This window comes from Pinus tabuliformis, chromosome 4_1, assembly GCF_031772625.1.
Source record: "Pinus tabuliformis cultivar Carrire ecotype Pingquan chromosome 4_1, CPIR1, whole genome shotgun sequence".
In the NCBI taxonomy this organism is placed as follows: Eukaryota; Viridiplantae; Streptophyta; class Pinopsida; order Pinales; family Pinaceae; genus Pinus; species Pinus tabuliformis.
The window spans coordinates 424,010,772-424,030,438 of record NC_142303.1 but is presented as its reverse complement, the minus strand read 5'-3'; the positions used below and the strand labels follow the sequence as shown (position 1 = coordinate 424,030,438).

At 37.0% G+C, this 19,667-nt stretch overlaps 1 pseudogene across 1 annotated transcript in view; it reads right to left on the bottom strand.

Annotated features, from left to right (window-relative positions):
• The window catches only part of LOC149176116 (ethanolamine-phosphate cytidylyltransferase-like), an 88,607-nt pseudogene extending 70,336 nt beyond the window's left edge, over positions 1-18,271 (bottom strand). Inside the window, exons 1-4 of the transcript XR_016258046.1 lie at positions 17,677-18,271; positions 14,618-14,853; positions 6,113-6,294; positions 5,208-5,279 (exon numbers count right to left, since the gene is read on the bottom strand). The product of XR_016258046.1 is annotated as an ethanolamine-phosphate cytidylyltransferase-like (transcript). The remainder of the gene's footprint in view (positions 1-5,207; positions 5,280-6,112; positions 6,295-14,617; positions 14,854-17,676) is intronic.
• Between the last annotated feature and the right edge of the window lie 1,396 nt (positions 18,272-19,667).

Below are 19,667 nucleotides of genomic sequence, written 5' to 3'. Positions count from 1 at the left end.
AACAAAGATGTGGTCTATGTGAAATTTTCAACTCTATTGCAGCAATTGCAAAGTATTCTTCTAATTGATTAGTATTAAGTGCAATTTATTTGCTACAACAAACAACGAATAAAATCACACTGGAATTTTCACCATAAAAACGTTGCGGAAAATAAAATATTGGAATTGAGAAATATAGAGCACACACATAATAAAATTGACACAGTTATTTTTGGACAAATGTCCTCGAAAAAACCCAATGTGGGAAAACTGGTGCAGCAGATGACAGTTTATTTTTATTATGCAATAGTGAAAATCTGAGTATAATCTGAATGCCCAAAACTGGCAATCTTCAACAAATAATCTGGCCAAAATTATTAGAGAGAATTTTCTCTCTCCACAAGCAATCTCAACACAACCTACTTCATAAAATTGGCTCTCAAGAACCCTTGTGCAGGCCCCTACGGAGTGCTTGCGCAGACCCTCACACGCACAGCCTATGATCAAGTCGTTTTGCCTGTTGTTACTACTAGAAGTGATCCTCTGACCCTCTGGAAAATTTCCCCGGCCTCCAACAACTAAATCGACCCCCTACTCATCCAAATCGAACAACCTCATTGAAGTTGCCTGCGCAATCCTTGCGCAACCTCGAGTGGAATAACTTGGCCTATTTGTTGCTGCCTCTCTGGAACTGGAAACTCCTCCAGAAACACTATCTATACTCCCTCTCTGTCTCTCCATCCCTTCTGGCTCGAACTCTTCTTCCCTACTCGACTTCTGCAACTAGATAGCTCAATCTGCTAAGGAACTCAAGTTGCTAGCTTGTCATCTCCATCCCCATCAAGCTGCTCTTATAATCACTCGTTGGTGAACCAACAGCGATGATTGGATCCCCATGAATGGCTAAGATCATCTCCAACTTGATCCATGTGAGTTTCTAGAGAAATCTCACATTTCTCAATTAAATGTTGTTAATTAATCACTTTTCCTAAGTTAGGAATTTTTTAATTATTGATCAATTAACTTAATTGAGCCATCTTTAGGTGTTCTCTCCCGAAACGTTTTTTTGGGTTCTGGAGATCTTGTGTTTCTTAGCCTCTCTGACCAAAGTTGAGACTAAAACACATGTTCGATGCTACAAAAACAAACAATCTAAGATGGAAAAAATGTGGTGGGCCCAAAATAAAAAATTGCTTCCACATATGTGCCAATGGGTAGTATATTTCATAACGGTTTCATACCATGAAAATAGAAGCAATGTCTCCTAGTAAACCCTAAGGGGGCAATGTATTGCCCCCTTACAAAACCATGACACCATGCTATCAAAAATTATGAAGGTGTTCCACAAGAGAGATGTAAGTGTTATTTTAGGCTAACCATAAACAACATAATCATGAATCACCCACTACCGATATACCATAGAACCAAAGAGCATCTCAAAACTATCAGCATCGAGTGAAACCATAAACCCACACAACATGGATAATCCCTAACCACTGATCACTTAAGAATGGACCTCACCCAATCCAAAGTTTTGAAAAAAGGAGTGCTGCAAGATTCAGGCACTACTAGAGAGCGGTTAAATATTATTGTATTGGACAATGGAAACGGGAATTAGTTTGCAACTGAAACAATGCTAGAGTTTAGAATTCCCGTGCTTAATCCAACAATGAATTCCACGAACAGTTCTTGAAGGTCGTCGAACAATCAAGCTTATCAGCACTCTCACCTAGAACTAAATGCAAATGAAAAGGCTGCAAAAATTTATACAGAGCTAGATCAGAAAGTAAAATAACAGAGGCAAACATCTAGACTCTAGCATTGGTCAAGGTGAGAAACCTAGATTTACCAAAAATAGAATCGCTCAAGTATATCATGGTAACTAGAAATGTGCCAATACCAAAAAGGAACCAGGGTCTAGAAGGAGCATCATCCGCTGGCCCACTGCCAGCACGAGTAGTAGTTGTGTTAAAATTGGCAACTAGGGCCAAACTCCATGTGGGTCATCTCATTTATGGCAGCTGATATTTTTCCAAGATTCCTCTTGTCGAGAGGTGTAGGATTGATCTAAAGATCATCCGATTCCGACAAGTATTTATGGAGATATTAATTTATTTGTATTTACTTGACAAATTGTCAAGGTCGGCCAGCAATTAAACGTGTGGCACACATGCCCAGTGAATCATATAAATACAAGTGAGGTTGATTCATTTTCTCATCATCTCATCTCACTCATTTCTTCTCTCTCTCTCCTTAGCTTTGGGTTACACAACGAGCAGCTCACACGTGGGAAGAAGGATGACACAATAGGGCGAAGACGCAAAAGCTACTGAAGGTCTCTTTGACCAGCGTTGACCTTAGAAGAGTGCAGTTTTGGTGTGGCTGCCTCTCCTAGGTAGGTCGTAGATTTTGGCACGAAATTCAAGGCAATCTAACCTCATGTTTGACCAGCGTTGATTGCCCTAGTTTGGGGCAACAGTTTGACTGTGTATTTGGCAGTGTGGAAAAATTCTGCAAAAAATCGCGATTTAATCCTAAAAACGCGATTTTTTGAACTAAACGATTTAATCCCCCGACTTTTTGGTGACTTTTTCACAAAGGAAAAGATCGCGATATTTTCGTTATACTCTCAATTTAATTGGGAGTCGACCCAAAAAGTTGGCCTCCCTTCCCAAGCCACAGATAAAGAGACCGCAAAGGTGAAAAAATTGTAAATTGAAGCTTCCATCCATGCATTTTCAAGTTATTGCATTGTATTGTTTGTCATACTTCTTGCGAGCATAGCAGTCTCATTTGTAATTTGTTAGTTTTGAGGTTAAGATATGTTTTTGTTTTCCAAGGAAAAACAAATCTTTATACTTAATATTTCTAGTTAGAAAGCAAAGTATACATTGGCTAAGCCTCCAGGCTTTCAGTGATCCAGACTCTAATAACCACTGCCCCTTCAAAAGATTACAAAAGTACCAAAAGGACAAGCATACAACAGTCTTCCGTAGAAAGAACCCCACATCATCAAAAACATTGTTACAATTGTTGAATGCTTCCGGAAGAAACAACAAAGAGGAAGTCATGAAGATCAAATAGCAACAACTTGTCCAAAAAAAACAAAACCAGTTCCTCAAAAAAGAACCCATTTTTCAGACAGGAACAAAGTACCTATGAAATCTTGTGACAACAAAGATCCTTCCTGCAATGAGAGCACATTTTGAAAGGGAATCTTCTTTAGTGGTGAACTCCCTATAAATGTGGGGAAAGGTTATGTATCAGAAGTGGATTTACCTCCAAGAGTTTTTGAATAATAGATGCCAAGGCTAGGTTATTAATCTGACATCTACTGTTTTCTCAGAAAATAAGCAACTTGGAGTCACCAAGCGTTAATTTTCACATCCACTGTGATACTCACTGTTAATTTTCATTGGACCTACCACGTGACACCTTATTACCCAAGCAGATTACAATCTACTGAATAAATGCATGACTTATTTCTTAATATGATTAGCGGAAACAAAAATTAAAAGGGGAAGAGGATCTCAGTGACTAATTACTTGATGACTTTTAGATGACTCATGATATACATTTATTATATTTTTTGTTGATATTTTGACTCTTGAGAGTTGAGACTCAGACTGGACTCAAAATTCAGGAGTTGATTCACTATTTTGATATGTGATGTAGCACTACACTTCATATACATATTATATATTAGCTTTCTTTACATGTTTATGTGCAAATGCATTTATTTGATGTTGTGGATATTCTAGATGTTAAAAAAAATAAAAATAAATGAATAATTGTGTTTTTTTTTTTGCCGACTTTTTCAAAAAACTCCCGACTTTGACGAGTTTTTCAACTTTTGGACCCTTGCCGAATTAATCCCAACTTCGACTTTTTCCACATTGGTATTTGGGGCTGTTTAAGGGCAGCTTTTTCAGGCTGTTCGAAGACTAGTTGACCGGGAAATTGACCAAGCATATTGGAGGTCAATTTCATCTCGTTTGACTAAGTTTGACTTTGTTGATTTAGGGTTCCGGTTTGCTGCTGCTGATATAAAATTACAAAATTCTTATTTTGTACTATTTCTCTCTGCTGAACTATTGAAGATAAAAGAATATTTGATCAAAGGGTTTCCCCGCATTGGAGTTTGACCCTGGCTAGCTGCCACATCTTGTGTCTCTTGTCTTGGCTTGTATTTTGTTGATCGTTTAATGTTCTATCTGCACTTTACTTAATGCATATGTGATTGCTAATCAGTGGCTAATAAGAAGAAAAGAAGTAAACTGCTCTAAGCATAGAACATACCATACTTTAACAAGTTGCCACCAAGTCACCTCTGGCACCCCATTGACAGTCTCTCATATATCAATATTTGGTTATAATTTTGGCTGTTTTTTACTTTTCGATTTTTAAAAGGACTTATGGTTTGGAAGGACCAAAGGTCCAGAACTATATGTAAAGCTTGATGTCATCTGCACATCATGTAAAGGATATTACCATATATCAAAATAAAGGATCGTATTAAAATATCATATTAAAAGAAGTAGACAGAACATGAAGGAAAGTAGGAGAGCCCCCCAATATTCTCAGTGATAATGTATAATCAACAACTATCTCAAGAAAGGGTTGTCCAGACTCCATACTATGACTAATAATCTGACCATAAAAGCACCCAGTCACCTGTGGCATCCCATTGACAGTCTTTCATATATCGATATTTGGTTATAATTTTGGCTGTTTTTTACTTTTCAATTTTTAAAAGAACTTCTGGTTTGGAAGGACCAAAGGTCCAGAACTATATGTAAAGCTTGATGTCGTCTGCACATCATGTAAAGGATATTACCATATATCAAAATAAACATCATATTAAAATATTATATTAAAAGAAATAGACAGACCATGAAGGAAAGTAGGAGAGCCCCCCAATATTCCCAATGATTGTATAATCAACAACTATATCTCAAGAAAGGGTTGTCCATACTATAACTAATAATTTGACCATAAAAGAAAATGGAAAAGAAGAGCATAGAGAACTGCATTACAGCAAAGTAATTTTGCAGAATTGAAAAATCAAAAGAAATCATCCAAATCCACACAAATAATTTGGCAGGCATCTAGATCCTGTAACAGCATAATGAACCCTTCATGGCTTAAACCAAAGAGCACAATATCATGCCAATCCTCAAGAAATGTTGTAAAAGAACAATCTAGACTCTACAGGATATATAGTGTACCTCTACATGTCCAGCATGAAAAAGATCAAAAGCACCATCAATATAGACTATGCGTGCATCTGGTCCAGGACCCTGTAATTATGAAAAAGAGATCCATTTCATAGTTAGAAAAAAGCCAATAAAATTTTCCAGTAAATGAATAGTCCGGAAGCTCAGAGCTGAATGTCATCCCTAAGAAAATTTTATCAAATTCAAGAGACTAGCTATGCAACACCTGTTGTAAAGAACAGAACATGTTATCATCAAAATCAATGTTACAAATAACAAACCGGCAAATATATCATTGAAATTCAGAAAGAAACTTATTGGAAATATTGGAAAATATAGAAAAGCTTTAAAAAAATCTAACATATTATTTTTTTCATTTAAAAAAAATCCTAAAGCACCTATCTCCCTATACCCCTTCTACAGGCAAAGGTAAATGATGAATAACCCCTTTGTTCTTAATCGGATTAGGATCTGATTAAGAAACAATCTCAAACTGGTATCCTATAAAACGGAAAAAGAATGCTACTTTGTAATAATAGTGAAGTAAGGTGTCTAAACTCATCAGAGCACACTATCTCCTAAAAAAACATATCAAGCGGTCATTTGTGAAGACATTTGTCTGGAAATTAAGTTTTAGTTGTTTCTCTAATATACTAAATTACTAATATACTTTATTTTCTGCATGTTAGTATAATTTCATGGGTACCAAAAACACTTGAAAGTTGAACCATAAAGGTATCAACAATAGTGAAGAATCAAGATTGACATGTGAAATACCGAAGCACACAAGCCAATTGAAGTTTTCACTGCAGAGGTAACAACTTGCCTCTGAAGCAGTAACAAGATTCCCAGCAAGCAGAAAAAGCTTGAAATGTTCCCTAAAAACACACTCAGAGATCTGATGAGTTTTACGCTACCTTTCCATTTGAGAACTGCACAATCCTGCGAGATGTAGGTAGAAAATGGGAAACTCGAGTTCCGCTTGAAGAACTGCCACCATCATCATTGTGACTATTACCATGGCTAAATTGCCGCTGCAAATTAGAGTGATTATGATTGTCACTGTTTGGCCTGTCCCTCACACAAAGTAGCATTCGACCTGGTCCAAGTTCCAACATAATGATTTTTAGTCGAAAACTGGATTTACCATGTTTCTGTCCATTTTATTATAAATACATTGCTGGAAATAATAATATAGAAAACCTGACAGCAAAAAGCACACCAACATGGGACCCAAATCATATCAACAAAGGAGTAGCAGTCAACAAGCATGATATTTTTATTTTCAGCATCATGTAGGTTATATAGCTAGAAGTTAGTATGTATTAGGTTAGCATGAACATAGGAATCTGTCAGGGTCTCAAATACAAAAGGGCAGAAATGCACGGACAGAAGCTTTTAAACATCCTGATCCCACTGCCAATCTTATTTTAATTAAAAAAAATACTATAGATATGAAGATCCAAGCAAGCAACTTCTACTATGCAACCTATACTGAGAGTTGACACTAAGTTCCAAGTTAAGAAGGAATAACAAGCTATAGAGGACAAAAGAACTCTTCCTGCCCAGCAGGATGAAGCACTCTTAGAATGTACCAAGTGATGCACCTAGACTTGTGCACAGATCTTTTCCAATAATGATGCTATAAACCTTTAGGTAGTTCTTGAAAGTTGAAACTTTGAGCCTCGCATGATCTTCAAGTTCCATTTCAAAAATTCTTTAGTCTATAATCTATAGTGTTGTCTTCTCATTTTATTAACACGTGTTTCTTTAGACACCCTAACTAGCAGTGCTTGCTTTGGATCATCATAGAGGTGCTTACCTTCAAGCATTGTAGTTCCGGCACCCCTCCACACCAATGACATGGATTATGTCCTCCTTCCAAAGTGTCACAACTACTGAGAAGGCCAAATGCCCAACAGTTTACCACCGAAATGAATGATTGTAGGCCCATCATGCATTGTATCTCACAACACACTCTACCCAGTGCTTGCTTTTGATCATCATTGAGGTGCTTACGTTCGAGCATTGTAGTTCTGGGCCCTGGCACCCCACAACACCAATAACATGGATTATGTCCTCCTTCCAAAGTGTCACAACTACTGAGAGGGCCAAATGCCCAACAGTTACCACCGAAATGAAAAATTGTAATCCCATCAGGCATTATATCTCACAACACATTACACCCAGTCTCTAAATCAAGCACAATTTGGGCTTCGAGGACAAATAGAATTTTCTAACAGCAATACCATCGTGATAGTCCAACACATGTACAGATCACCATCTTCTTCTCTACTACCAAGGGTTCTTCATAAGATAATAAGATAGCTTTCACTCTTGCTTCCATCTCCACTCTAGTTTCCACTTCCATCTCCACTCTAGTTTCCACTCTTGCCCTAGGCATGAATATCTGTAGGCCACAATGAATCACTCCTCAAGAAGCCATCAGTCTAGACCATTCTCTGAGGGACATTATCAGACAAGGACATTGCCATTCTTGCCTCATCAACTTATAGCCTATCTCGCTATTACTTTGAGAATGTCTTTTATAGTTGACTCCCTACAATGTGTATGATTTTCTTATTGCTCCTTTACTTTAGATTTTTCTATTGGACTCTTGGTGCTATAAGACATGGGAAAGCATCAACTTCCAGGTGTCGTCATAAGTCACATGACACAAAGACACAAGACTTGAAAACAGAAATACAAGTGTCCAACACAGGAAACATCTACCTTGGAGGAAATAGGTTGTTGAAATATATTGTAGCTTCAATTGGCATTTTTCATCGCACACACAAAGAAGAAATCGATTATTGGTCACCTACAGGTCGGCTCAAACAAGCCCTACAAGTTGGCTCCTTGAAACATCATCATGCTGGCGCCATTAGGGCTAATTAGCCCTCACATGAATCCTATTTATACGAAGTCGTTGGCATTCATTTCGTCATCAATCAAACACAAACAATTCAGTCTGCAATCACAAACAAATTCGGACATCTATTACAGAGCATATCCACACATGTGAAGAGGATTACAAGGGTTCTTTTGACTGCGGTTTGGATCTTCTTCAAGGGCTCGTTGATGCAGTGACTGGGATCATCTATACTTCTGTTTTGTTAGTTATTGTATGGCCGAAAATTGAAGAGAAACTCACTCTCCTTTTGTGACATATTTCTGAAATTGACCGAGGGTTTTGGGGCCTATATTTTGGACAATTTGTTGGTGATTATAGTGGGAACTTTGGCCTCCTATCAAGTGACTACAGGCCTACATTTCAGCCTACTTGTGCAGACCCTCTCATTGGACAGAAGTGGAATCTCTCTCTTTCGTTGTGCAGGATTGATTGGGTATTTCATTGATGAGTATTTTGGTTTTGTTGGAACATTCTGATATGCTATTGATGGACAGAATCTCTCTCTCGTAAGGAAAAACATTTAGCTCTGAGCTTCAGCTAAACGTCATCATGGATGCCTAAGTCTAAACTTAGGAAATTAAAATAATTCATGAAGACTGAAAGCATTCTTGAAGGAGCCACTAACTACAGGGCATGGAATTCTATTGGATTTGGTTAGGGATCATTTCATTCCCTATATTGCTGAACGTAAGTCTGCTAAGGCTGTGTACGATGCTATCATTGGATTATACACCATCAATAATGTGAATCAATCCATCAATCTAAGAGGTCAACTTCATAATATTAAGATGACAAAGAATGACATGGTGGCAACATATTTTGTCAAAATATCTCAAATTAGGGATCAACTCAAAGCCATTGATGAAGAAGTATCTGATAAGGAATTGGTAGTTGTTGTTTTGGTGGTCTCCCTAGATCTTGGGACTCATTTGCATCAGGTATTAAGGCTAGAGAGAATGCTCCAACCTTTGACAAGCTATGGGCTGCATGCACTCAAGAACAGTCAAAACTCTATTCCAGAGGAAAAATTGAAGATCTCTATTCCAGAGGAAAAATTGAAGATCCAAGTATAGAAGCATTTGCAGCTCATGCAAAGGGAAATACGAAGAAACCAAATTTTGGCAAATTCCCAAAAGGTGCTGGTAAAAGACAAGATCCAAAATCTGCTTCAAGGAAGGATTCTACCTCTCATAAAAGACATCCTCCTCCCTCTCCAAATAGAAGAGACAGTAGAGATAGAAATGATCTAACCAATGTTCAATGCTTTCGTTGTCGAGCTTATGGTCACTATCAAGCTCAGTGTCCTCAAAAGAAGCAAAGAGATGACTATGAAACGGATGATGATCGTAAAAGGAGAGGAGGACATAATGCATCTGCTGCTGATCTGAATAAGCCATCATCAAAAAGAAGGCATAAGAGAAATGATTCTGAATTTGAACACTCATTCTAGCTATCTAAAGGTCAATAGCAAATATGAAGTCAAGGGCATTGAACTTAGTAGAATTTTGGCATAGAAGGGATGCTCTTATGCACTACAAAGCTTTGGGAAGATTGAAAGAATTGTTAAAAGGAGCACCTAAACTTAAGACAGATCATGGTGAGTGATGCATGTGAAAATTTGGAGACCCAAATCCCTACTGCAGCAAAACTGATATTACTTCTCCTACTTGTTAATTCATGCAAGTTATTTACTGTGTTACACTGTAAATATCGAAGTAAATACGACTGCAGCCTTCACTAATTAAATTATATGTGGAAACAAGAATTGAGCAAGAAGAAATAAAACACACACAAGTGACACCGTTGTTTTTGGACAAATGTCCCTAGAAAAACCCAATGCGAGAAAACTGGTGCAACAACTGAGGGTTTGTATTATTATGTAGTAGTTTCTAAATACAATCTTTGGATGCCTTATTGGCTATCCGATACAAAGAATCTAACTGACAGAGAATTAGTGAGAAATACATCACACTATCACTGGAGGTTCAACCTTGATCCAGCCATTGAATGGTTAGCCCCAAGCTACCTCTGCGCAATCATTGCGTTGCTCTGCATCACACCTTCTAGGGATTACGTCACTCCTTGTTGACCGATCTCTATCTGGATGCTCTATCCTCTAGTCCTCTGGTCTCACACCCCAAATCCTGACACTAGATTTGATCTGCTCCTCAGCAAATCCACGAATCTCCTCAAGGCCTCTACACTACCTCAGCATGGCTTTAAGCTGCCCAGCGTGGCTCTACACTGCCTCTTCTGGATCTCTGTCTACCTTCTCTGCAATGTATCTCCGACTCAGGAAACTCTCCAACCGGAAAACTATCCCTCCCCCTCACTGCAAGAAATCTCCTCGATGACCTCTCTGGCAACTGCTACGCTGCTCTCCTGAGAAAATCGATCTATGATCTCTCACTCGATGCATCTTCCAAATGCCCATCGAAGTCCTTATAATCTCCTCGTTGAGTAATCAATGGCCTAGATTAAATTCTAATCAATGACTCAGATCATATTGACTTGACCTTTGTCTTCTTCTAGAAGATTCACACCAAGTTTTATTAATACCCTTTAATTATTTTAATTTCCTAAGTTTAGACTTAGGCATCCATTAAAAATAATTAATTATTTTTAATAAGACTGTCTTCGGGTGGAATTTCCCAAAACAATTTATGGGTATTTTGGGATACATGTGTCCTAGCCTCCCTGCAAATTTTGAGGCTTAGAGCACATCCGATGCTACCATAAATCAACAATGCAAGGGTGTTGTTCAAGAATGACAAGTGTTTGAATGCAAAACCCTTGCCAATAGTTGTTCAGAAATTGTTGGGTTTATGAATTGATTGCTAAGAGATCTAACATTTTGACGTTGAGGCTAATTTGCAGGTTGAATTCTAAAAAGACTCAAGACCAAGAGGGAGTTGTCTCGATCTCAATAGATAAGTACCTTGTGTTTCTCCTATTGTTTCAATTAAGATTAACATTGGACTGACTATGATTTGTAAAACCCTAGGTTAGGTTTGGAGAAGTAAATCTAATGAACCTAACCCTAATTCTTTGTTGATCATGTGATTTTGTCGATGATGTGGACTCATAATATAGACTTCTTAATGATGTGAATATGAACTCTTTGATGTTGATATGGACTGCTTGATGGTGTGGATGATGATATGGACTCCATGAGGATGTTGACGTGGACTCCTTCATAATGAATGATGCGTACACTATGATATTGACAATATGTACTCCTTGTTGATGATTATAGTACTCCTTGCTAACAATGATTGATGACATGGATGATATGATTAGACTCCTTGATGATCATCTAAATTGATGCTCACTCTTTGACGATGATGATGATCTGATTGATGATGAAGTGGACTCATTGATGATGTTGTTAATGATAATGTGGACTCGTTGATAACATAGGCTTGTTGATGACATGGACTCATTGATGATGATGAATTGAATTAGACTCCTTGGTGATAATATTAATATGGACTCCTTGATAATATAAGATGATATGTACTACTTAATGATGATGAAGATATGGACTCGATAATAATGTTGACTCCTTGATGATGATGATGATTCCTTGATTCCTTGATGATACTGATGATATGAACTCCCTGATGACTTGGACTCCGTGAACGCTTTGTTGATAAGAACTCCTTAATGATGTTGTGGATTCCTTGACGACGTAAACTCTTTGATAATAGTATGGACTCCTCGATCTAAGAAGGCTAAGATCAAGAGCGAGCTGACACTCTCAAAAGATAATAAGTATTATCGTGATTGTTTTTTATTGATTATTTCATTATGAGTCTCTTGGTTTGCTTGGTTGTTCTTGTTCTTCCATAGCCTCCTAGTGAGGTTTGCAAGTACATATTGGAGACTACCAAGATGTGGCAATCATTGGAAATGACAGAAGAACAATGTGACAAGAAGACTTGTCATAGGCTCCGCACTAAGAGGGAGCAAACAAGATCAACCTGATAAGAGAATGAAGAGGATTTCTGTGTAAGTGGGAGTTGCTTTTGTAAATGCATGATCCTAGAGATATCTTTAGCTCAATGGATCGTAGGTCCATCGACATCCTCCTAATGAATCATTTGAAGAAGTTGCGAGACTCTAATGGTGACTTGGTTGATTCTTTGATTGGTTCGTTGATCTATTTGATGATGCTTATTTCCACTAAAGTCTATTGTTATCTACTGGATTCAATTATGGTCTGTTGGATTCTACATGGTTGTTGATGCCTACTATGAGAAGCCACTAATTATTTGCTAGATTCGATTATGGTCTGTTGGTACCTGCTTTTGAGAGAAGCCATTTATTATCTATTGGATTCGACTATGGATACTGATATTCGCTTCTGAGGTTACCGATGATTGCTTCTGTGAGCCACTACTAAAATCTATTATTGTGTGTAGATAATTGTTGATGTTTGGAAGCCCTACTAAAGTTGGATGAACAACTAAATGTTGTTTACTGAAATATTTGATATATAACATAGCTACATTTCTAATGATGAATCGGTTGTTGATATTTATTTGAAGAAACTGGAATGACTGAGAATCCCCTTAAAGAGGGAGCATTAAATACATAACATCGTGGATAGACAATCTCCTGTAGGCTATGTCGTGAGACATTGTTGTCCAAGAGATGTATTGATGGTTCCTCCAGTAGGTTCTGTGTTGTGAGTGATTTTTGTCCAAGAAATGTATTAATGATTCCTCCCACAAGTTGCGTGTCGTGACACATTGTTGTCCCGAGAGATGTATTGTTGGATCCTCCCGTAGGCTGTGTGTCATGAGACATTGTTATTCGGGAGATGTATTGATGATTCCTCCCATAGGTTGTTTGTTGTGAGATGTTGTTCTCTGGGAGATGTATTGATGATTCCACTTGTAGGTTATGTGTCGTGAGACATTGTTGTCCAAGATATGTGTTGATGATTCCTCCTGTAGGTTGTGTGTTGTGAGACATTGTTGTCCTGGAGATGCGTTGATGATTCCTCCTTAGGTTGTGTGCCATAAGACCTCGTGGTAGGGGAGATGCTTTGAGATGGATCCTATATATCTTTCCTTATGATGAGTTTGAGAAAGAGAAACTTGGATTATGTTCTCTTCCTTAGGTTGTGGGTTGTGAGACCTATGTATTGGTAGGGAAGATTAATTTTGAGAGAGAATGTAACAGTAAAACTACCTCCCTAGCTAAAAGGGAGAGTTGAAATATATTGTAGCTTCGATCAGCATTTTTCATTGCACACACAAAGAGGTAATCGATTATTGGTCACCTACAAGTCGGCTCAAACAAGCCCTACCAATCGACTCCTTGAGAGGTCGTCCTGTCTCAATCTACCCCATTAGGGCTAATTAGCCCTCACATGACGCCTATTTATAAGAGGTTGTTGGCATTCATTTCATCATCCATCAAGCACAACTTATAAGCAATATTATAATTTACTATCTAAAGAAACAAAAAACAGCAATCCACATGCGCTATGCAAATTTCATTCAAATAATTAGTACCATGTCAAGCACATGAAGCAAAAAAACCATTCAGTTTGAATGGACATTACTCTCAAAAGATATTCTAAATTACGTTATCAGATAATCTAGGAAGCATGTACCAATTTAATAAAGATCACATGAACGAAATCAGTTTGAGAAGAAATGGTTGTGAAAAATCCATGCTTTGCAAACTAATACATGATATAGTGAATTTGATTTTTATTGTGTAAATACTTTGATAAAGATTTCATCAAACACGGTTATATTACAAAATATGTCTATTATTTCGACACTGGAGACAATTAGTTTATAATTTGCAGAAAACATGAAAGAAGCTCAAGCTAGTGAGAAGATTCTAAACATAAAATGAGACAACAACAATTATGACCCACAACAAATGGATAGCTTACAGATCAGTAGCTAGATGATTTTTTTCAAACCAAAGTGACAAATTCTCCCTTCCAAGCAGCAGCACAGGACTCGGTCCAGCTCTGTTTCCAGTTCTTCCTCCAAACGGACATCTATTCTAAGTTCTTTATTTGGCCTCAGATGATAGGAGAGATGGTTCCAATGGAGCAGTATAGGTGTATCATTTACAGCATTGATTCTAGATCCACTCACCTTGTACATCTCTCTCTCAGATTGTCTCGCCATCTTCAGAATTGGCTTTCCGAAATTTAGATTAGACTCTTATTTTACTTTTTGCATCTTGCTTTTACATAGGAGCTGCTTTAGTGCGCCAGCTTGATATGGACATCATTGTGCCTAACAGTCCCATTCACCTACTTTAGTGGTCAAATGAAAGACATTGATACAATCATCTTATCTTATCTTATCTTTATTTCAGATGCGGGATGTGTGTTGATGGACATAATAACACAAAGGTGGAGCCAAACATTGCATATATTATCAATACATTCCTTTTGAAAAGGACCAAAGTTTTAAGGGTTGTACTACTCAATAAACAAGGAAACACAAACAATAAAGAATTGACTACTTACCAACTATATCAGTACTAGAAACACCCTCAGTACGTTTGATCTGTTTATACCGTCCAGCCTTCTTGGCAAGGGCATATGCATCACTACCATCAGGGAGCAGACATGGGTCATCTCCGTGTATAATATAATCAATATTATACTCGTCAAACAACTTCTTCATGAAATTTTCATTTATTGCATATGGTGCATCAGCTATAACCTCATCGACCCACTTCAAACCACTCACCATCACCATCCTGCAAAAAGACAACACCCAAAATTATCAACACAATGCCAACAAATCTAAAGATAATTTTAAAAAGCATATTGGCGATTCTATACATACACTTCAGACAATTTAATAAAAGCGTATATGAAACATTCTACACATATATCATGTTGAGGGTATATATGCATAGACGTTTAAATTTTAACCAAATTTACTCTGACACAATTGTTTCTAAAGATGATGAAAATCCTATAGAATAAAATGGTATAGTCCCGTAAAAATTTAGCTAAATGGCAGGCAATGACTTCTATTTTTACTGAACAAAATTGTCTATGGAATTACTTAAAGAACTGTAACATTACAGAGAATTTAACGATATGAAGTTAAATTGCACAGTAACTGAAGTCTATACTAATGAAGTTCACTCTGACTATTATCAACAATATTATTATATTAAAAGGTAAATTTATGAAGTTATTTAGTTTTAATTTTACATAACTTGCAAACAAGTGTTCAAATTATCACCCTTACAAAATCGGCTTTAAATATAATTGAAACTATATATAGTTTGCTCTAGAGAAAACAAATTTGTCTAAACTTTAAAGATATAATAGAATAGATGCAGATGCTCAAATATACCATGCAAACTTGGCTGTAAACATAATTCCTTTAAGTTGAACAGAGGATTTCTAAATATATAATTATAAACCTAGCTTAATGGTTAACTCAACTGGTAGTTACCAATATAAACCAGTCTATATCCACCTTAACCCCAGACTTGTCAAGAACTGAGAGAGATCAAATCCCTGGAATTCTGGACCTTCGATATTTGCACCCTCAAATTAATTTGCACCTTAATGGATTTGACCCCTCTCAACTTTTTATAAATCCAAAAGGAATATGAATTTGTAAAAAAAAAATTCAAATCCACCTAGAAAAATCAACATAAAACAAATGTTCCATTAAAGTTTTAAACAGCAAATTTCACCTAACAAAATTAAATTGCACTATAAATTGACCTAAAAAAAATAGATCTTAGGACAACAAGAAATAGATTTTAATTGAATAGTAGATTTCCTCGGAGATCTAGCACAATGACTCAAGTCTCAAAGTTACTCGCAAGTTTAACTCGGGATAATTTTCCTTGAAAGGTTTAGCGTCTGCCATAATTTGCTGTATAAAATAGGCTTCTTCAAGAGTAAAATCAGTTATAAATATTATAGTCTGCTCTTTATTTAAATGTGATGATACAATACACCTAGAAAATCAGCTTGAAAACATAAAACGATCATTACTATAACAGGAAACCTCTCAAGAACACATTATACCAGTAAAACTATTGGTAAGTTGCACTGAAATCTAATCCAATTAAATTAGCTCTTCAGATTAGATGACTAAGAAAAAAGATTTAAATTATAGTGTGATTTTTTTTACAGATCCCGAATGTCTCCAATTTACTACCGAATCGGATGACAGCTTCTAATATCTGCCAATTTAATTTCAAAAATTTTACTGATCAGCCATAATTTGCCGTACAAAAAACCTTTTCTTCGAGAATAAATTTAGTTATAACTACTGATACTCTTTTATGTACCTAATTGTAAAAATATATTCAAATTCACGTTCTGAAAGCCATAAAACTAACGTTACATTAAACGGCAAACTTCTCCTGGATTTTGTAAGATTAAACAGTGCGCTCCTGTAAAGACAATCGCCATATTGGACGACAATTTGCCCTCACAAAATTAGCTCTTACGATAATTAAGATTAAAGTTTAAATTAAAGAGTGGATTTCTGGAAAGATCCAACAGAGTGACTCCACTTTACTGTCAAATTACATCGAAGAAGATAATTAGGAGTGTCTGCCTATTTTCTTCTAAAGATTTTGTGATCCGGCATAATTTGCCCTATAAAATACCTTTCTTCGAAGATAAATTTAGTTATATATACTGCTACTCTGTTATGTGCCCAATTATAATATTATAATCGAATCCACCTTCCTAAAATCATAAATTAACGTTAAATTGAACAGTAAATTTCTAACTTTCATCAGTGACCAGTTAAACACAAACGCTAAATTGCACGAAAATTTGATCTAAGAGGAAAGTTTAAATTATAGAGTGAATTTCCTCTAAAGATCTAACAGAATCTCCAAATTACTCTCGAATTTGAGCTGCGAAGACAAGTGCGAAAGTCTTCCCCTCTTTACTCTAAAGATTTAGTGATTAGAAATTATTCGCCGTTAAAAATACCTTTCTTCGACAATAAATATAGTTATAAATGTTACTCTGTTATGTATCTAATTGTAGAAGTATTTTTGACTTCACCGTCTTCAAAACATAAAAAAGGGTAATTTAAGCAGAAAATTTCTCCGGAACGTTGTAAAAAAATATTTGCCCGAACAAAATTTTCACTGAAGATAATACAGTTTATATTAAAAAGATAATTTTTTCTCTATAGATCTACAGAATCACTCCAATTTACTGCCGAAGTTCCGCTATCAGGATAATTGCGAATGAGCCTATTTCCTTTCAAAAATTTAGCGATCACCCATAATTTTCCGTGTAGATTGTTCCTCTGATATGCACCTAATCGTAAAGCTGTATTCAAATTTGCTTCTTAAAAAAAAAAACTAATGTTCCACTCAACTGCAAATGAATATTATAACATTAACCAGTTCCCTCATGCGCTAAATTGCAGGAAAAATTGCTCTCCAGATAATAAATATTAAATATTAAATTTAAAAGTGAAATTCTCTGAAGATCCATCAGGACGAATCCAATTTAGTCTCGCATTTCAGCTATGAAGACAAATTCTTCTAAAGATTTATCGATCAGCACATTCAAAATACCTTTCTTCGAGAGATAAGACCGGGGGTCCTTTATTGGCTATAATTTCCTCGTCGCTGACCACGCCAACGACCAGCTCGTCACCAAGCGCGCGCGCCTGCCTGAGGCATTGGCGTGGCCGTAGTGCATCAGGTCGAAGCATCCATCCATGTAAACCCTAACCTTCTTCTTCCGTCCGTTCCGCCCAGGGAACAAACCAAACGACGTCGGCAGCAAGGCCGCGGGCAGGCCCGGGACGGGAAGTGCGCCGAAGTAGCCAGTGGAGAGGCCCAGAAGGGCAGCCATGACCATGAGTCCACCCATAACGCGGGGGACGAAGACAGTGTCCCAGATCCAGTAATTGCTCTCCCATCCCATGGATCCCATCGCGTGTCCAAGGGAAGAGGATCGCACAAGAGCTGGAAGAACCCTACCAGCACCTCAAACTTTCTATTCTTACGAATCAGTCAGCAGGCCTAAGAAAGCTTGAGCGTACAATTAATGGCGTAGTTAATTTTTCCCAATGTCCTTCCGGTCGCGTGGAATTGAATGAATTCTGCAGCGTATATTTAAAGGAAACACGGAGAAGGAAAGAAAGAAAACACACGCTAAAACGGGCTTCGCAAATATAACTGATATGTTATTTTAAATAAAGAATTTTTGTAATTGGTTGGAAAAAGTACACGGCGATGTGTTATCATGTAACCCAAAATAGTCGGTCCCTTGACCTACCAGTGCAACCATTTACTTGTCACTGTCAGACCATGTGTGGGCAGCTCTGCCGACATGTCCAGAGGTCGAAAGGTGGGAATCGCATTTTCCAGCGACGGGCTTTGGAAATATCGAATTGAAAGCCTCGTCATGTGAAGGTGCGGCCACTCAAGACTTTGGAACCGTGTGCATCAGAGGGAATTTATTTTTGATTTATTTCAGAATTAGCAAAGCGATACGCTGTGAGAAAATGGGCCCACTTCCTTGAAAATCCCAAGGTTTGATTCATAAATCGATGATTCATAAATTTGTCTTTTATTTTTGCAAATCTACATTGCATTTTATGAAAAAAAATTCAAACTTGGTTAAACAGAGAAAAATTTCAATCTTGGTTAAACAAAGACTACAAGTAAAGTCAAAATTGGTTAGATTTAAATATATTATTAGATAAAGTTTTAGTTAGTAAGTGTAATTTTTTAACCTTTAGATGGGGTGGGGTGTTTGGTGTGGGAAAAGTTGGGTATTATCGTTACGAGGCATTAAGGAGGGTAAATGGACAATCATGACTCGCAACTCAACATAGTGTTATTTAATGCATGATTTTGAGTGGAGATCTAATAGATCTCCGTGGGAAATGTTATGATTTTGAGTGGAGATTTAATAGATCTTGATTGGGAATATTATTGTGTTTTTGGTGGGAAATGTTATGATTTTGAGTGGAGATTTAATAGATCTTGATTGGGAATATTATTGTGTTTTTGGTTGTTAGATGTTTAGTATGAGATGTACATGGTTTATTTTAAGAGGGGAGAGTATTTTTTTTCATAATGTTATTATTTTGCATAAGATAAGATAAGATAATTATATTTAATGACCATAAAGTAGGTTAAAGGGATTGTTGAGTACAATGATGTCCATAAAATGCGGGAGAGCTAAATGGTTTCCTATAAAAAAATACAATGCATGAATATAAAAGGTACAATGCAGGAACATAAAAGATACAACGTATGGAATGCCCTAACAAAGAGGATCAGACTCATCTCTCCTAACATCCGAGACTCACTGAAGAACACTGAAAAAAATTCCACAAAGTTTGTTGGCTTGATGAAGGATCAGTGGGAGGTACGAACTGCCTACTGACTCGTCGTCTGGGGGATTTGTGCACTACTGAGGTGTGGAGGACCTACTCCGTCTCCTAGAGACAGACTTGAGACAGTTTAGCTGCTAGGGTTTCGTGTGGCGGGGTGAGGTCCCACAGATCCTCACTGGTCTAGAGTCTGGATCCATTTTCTTTGTTGATTTG